This window comes from Cricetulus griseus, chromosome 3 (genome assembly GCF_003668045.3).
Source record: "Cricetulus griseus strain 17A/GY chromosome 3, alternate assembly CriGri-PICRH-1.0, whole genome shotgun sequence".
Classification (NCBI taxonomy): domain Eukaryota; kingdom Metazoa; phylum Chordata; class Mammalia; order Rodentia; family Cricetidae; genus Cricetulus; species Cricetulus griseus.
The window spans coordinates 153,754,498-153,758,748 of NC_048596.1; the positions used below are offsets into that span (position 1 = coordinate 153,754,498).

Here is a 4,251-nt window from a genome sequence, read left to right on the forward strand (position 1 = left end):
CTGCTTCCCCATCCCTGGGATTTTATGGCCTTCCCTTCTGCTAGAGCCCAAGCATTCAGACACGTGAGATGGTATGAAATCATATCAAACCTGAGGAAGATGCTTTGGCTTTAAGAACTTAGTAACTACGTAAAATATTAACCAGTTAACATGTGCCAAGGTAACAGGATGGACAGGCTAGAACTCTGAGCTTTAGTTTGCTAGGCACACAGGTATGGACTAGTTAAATAATAAGCCTATGGTCTATCCAAATTCCCTCTGCTCTCTAAGAATTCTGACTACTACAGATGTCATCTCTACACTTAAGATAATCAAGAAGTTTTTCTAAAACTCATATAGATGGTTGTCTATAGGATGGTAGTCCTCCCTGATACTAGGATGTTTAATGAAATGGCCTGTATCTCATGATACACATGACATGGTTTGGGTGCTTGTGCAGGGTGTTGGGGTGTGACATAGCAGGTGTGGAAGAGAGCTACCAGGAGAGAAGTGAATTTAAGTGCTTCAGAGACTGTAGGAGATGATAGCAAGGTAATGAAAGTAACATACCCATGATGATGAAGTATCTTGTTTCTTACAGCTTGTTCACATTAACAAAACCTTTCAAACCAAAAAAGTTAAATTTATAAATGTCAGAGTCATGCTGATGGATAGAAATAGGGGATCACTAAAAAATTAATGGAAAGCACTAATTAAACCAAGAATCAATTAAGAGATAAGATTCAAACAAACCAGCAAGCAAACTCTGGATGTCAAAGCAGATGAACAGTGTCTGTTTTCCAGAGATGAGTACTATCAAAGTTAATGTGAACCAATCTCTGAGCCCATCAACTCTGTTGCCAAACAGACACCAAACAAGCAACAGCTTGTCTGCAGAGGGAGAAGTCCCAGCCCAAATGCCTCATGTGGGTGGAGTCTGCCACTCCTTGTAATGACTCCCCTGATGTCATGGGAGAAAATGAACCAGTTTCAGCTATTCACACCCAGAAATAAACCCAACAATTCTTCACTTTGTCTGTCCAAGAACTGCATTCGTGTTCCCACTGCCGTGACCAATTCCCTGAGAAGCAGCAGCATGTGGGTGCTATACTTGTTTATTATTAATTTTTATTTAAAATCTTTAATTGCTACTCATATTTACATACCCAACCCCCCATTCCCTTGCCCTATCACCCTACCCATCTTCCCCACCTAACCCCCAAACCCATTCTCCACCTCCTCCCCAGGGATAGTGAGGTCCTGTACCAGGGACCTTCAAAGTCTGTCATATGGTTTGGGGGAGGGCCTAGGCCCTCCTTGCTGTATCTGGGCTGCAATAGCATCCCTCTGTAGGGAGCTGCAGAAAACCGCACCCAAAAGATGGCGCCGGTTTCCGCCCTCCGCCAGCCCGACGGTGAGCGCTCTCTGTGGTAAACAACTCCAAATTAGGTAAAGGTCATGTATCCTCTTAATTCTGCTTGGAGACAACCTATCCTGGAGCGCCAGGTAGGGTTAGGTGATTGGTAGATGTAGACTATATCAGGCCCCGTCTCCCTCGGCCCGGGGCCGCCGCCATTATACATTGTACAAAGCAAAGAGGTTCCCGATTAAAGTGTGTTTGAAGAAGATTCCTCGGTGTGGCATCTTTCTTGCTGGTCAAGGGTGGACGCCGCAAGTGGTGGCCCGTACGGGGATCGAACCCGCGACCTTGGCGTTATTAGCACCACGCTCTAACCAACTGAGCTAACCGGCCGGTTAGCCGGTTATGAGCTCCCAAAATCCATTTGTGCTCAGGGGTTAAAGACTGGTTCCACTGTTAGAGGTCCCATAGACTGCCCTGGCCTTCTAGCTGGCACCCACATTCAGAGGGCTTGGTTAGTTCCAGTACTGTTTCCCCAGCTTTTTGACTAGGGTCTCCATGCTCTCACTAAGTCAGGTCAACTGTTTCTGCGGGTTTCTGCAGCACTGTCTTGGCTTCTTTGCTCATCCCTCCTCCCTCTCCACAATTGGATTCCAGGGGTATGGTTCAGTGCTTAGCTGTTGGTTCCTGTTTCTGCTTCGAACAGCTACTGGATGAAGGCTCTAGGAATGGTAACCAAGGTGGACACCAATCTCATTGTAAGGGAAGGGCATCAAAGACATTTTCTCCACCACTGCTTGGATTCTTAGTTGGGGTGATCCCTGTGGATCCCCTAACATTTCCCCTGTGCCAGACCGCTCTCCATACCTGTACTATCTCCGTCTATCAAGGCGTCTCCTTTCTTGCCCTCCCCTATTTCCCCTGTCTCAGTCCTCTTGTTCTCCTCCCCTCTCCCCTTCTTCCCTTTCCACCTCCTTCCGCTACACCCCCACCCCATGCTCTCACTTTGTTCAGGGGTTCTTGTCCTCCTTCCCTTCTTTGAGGGACTTTGTGATCTACTCTTGGGGCCCTCCTTGTTTCCTAGCTCCTCTGGCAGTGTGGACTGTAGACTGGAAATTTTTGCTCTATATCTAAAAGAAATCATATATGAGTGAGTACATACCATATCTTTTGTGACTGCATTATCTCACTCAGGATGGTTTCTTCTAGTTCCATCCATTTGCCTGTGAATTTCAAGATTCCATTGGTTTTTTTTTCTGCTAAGTAGTACTCCATTGTGTAAATGTACCACATTTTCTCTATCTATTCTTCAGTTGAGGGGCATCTAGGTTGCCTCCAGGTTCTGGCTATTACAAATAATGCTTCTGTGAACATACTTGAACGTATGTCCTTATTGTTTGAATGTGCATTCTTTGGGTATATGCCCAAGAGAGGAATTGCTGGATCTTGAGGTAGACTGATTCCCATTTTCCTGAGAAACCACCATACTGATTTCCAAAGAGGTTATACAAGTTTGCACTCCCACCAGCAATGGAGGAGTGTTCCTCTTTCTACACATCCTCTCCAGCTGTCATTAGAGTTATTGATTTTAGCCATTCTGATAGGAGTAAGATGGTATCTCAGAGTGGTTTTGAGCTGCATTTCCCTGATGGCTAAGGATGTTGAGCACTTTCTCAAGTGCCTTTCTGCCATTTTAAATTCCTCTGTTGAGAATTCTCTGTTTAGTTCTGCACTCTATTTTTCAATTGCATTGTTTGGTGTTTTGGTGGCTACCTTCTTGAGTTCATTGTATATTTTGGTGATCAGCCCTCTGTCAGATGTGGGGTTGGTGATTATCTTTTCCCATTCTGTGGGCTGCCGTTTTGTCTTGCTGACTATGTCCTTTGCCTTACAGAAACTTCTCAGTTTTGGGACGTCCCATTTATTAATTATCGACCTCAATGTTTGTACTACTGGTGTTGTGTTCAGAAAGTTGTCTCCAGGACCAATTTGTTCAAGGGTACCACCTACTTTCTCTTCTAAGAGGTTCTGTGTGGCTGGATATATGTTGAGGTCTTTGATCCATTTGGACTTAAGTTTTTTGCATGGCGATAGATATGGATCTATCTGCAATTTTCTACGTGTCCGAATCCAGTTATGCCAGCACCATTTGTTGAAGATGCTTTCTTTTTCCATTGTATAACTTTAGCTTCTTTGTCAAAAATCAGGTGTTCGTAGGTTTTCAATTGGATTCCATTGATCAACCTGTCTATTTTTGTGCCAATACCAAGCTGTTTTCAGGACTATGGCTCTATAATAGAGCTTGAAATCAGGGATGGTGATGCGTCCGGAAGTTCCTTTATTATACAGGGTTGTTTTGGCTATCCTGGTTTTTTTTTGTTTTTCCATATGAAGTTGAGTACTGTTCTTTCAAGGTCTGTGAAGAATTGTGTTGGGATTTTGATGGGAATTGTATTGAATCTGTAGATTGCTTTTGGAAAGATTGCCAATTTTACTATGTGGATCCTACCTATCCAAGAGCATGGGAGATCTTTCCATTCTCTGGTATATTCTTTAATTTATTTTTTATAGACTCAAAGTTCTTACTATACAGGTCTTTCTCATTTTTTGTTAGTGGCTACCCCAAGATATTTTATGTTGTTATTTGCTATTGTAAAGGGTGATGTTTCTCTGACTTCTTTCTCAGTGCATTTATCATCTGCATATAGTAGGGCTACTGATTTTTTTGAGTTAATCTTGTATCCTGCCACTTTGCTGAAGGTGTTTATCAGCTGTAGGAGTTCCCTGGTAGAGTTTTTCAGGTCACTTATGTGAACTATCATATCATGTGCAAATAGCGAAAGTTTGACTCCATTCTTTCCAGTTTGTATCCCCTTGATCTCCTTTTGTTGTCTTATTACTCTAGCTAGAAA

General features: G+C 43.3%; 1 non-coding gene across 1 annotated transcript; it reads right to left on the minus strand.

Annotated features, from left to right (window-relative positions):
- Positions 1 to 1,658: 1,658 nt before the first annotated feature.
- Positions 1,659 to 1,732, minus strand: Trnai-aau. The gene has a single exon. It is a non-coding gene; the product is annotated as a tRNA-Ile (tRNA).
- Between the last annotated feature and the right edge of the window lie 2,519 nt (positions 1,733 to 4,251).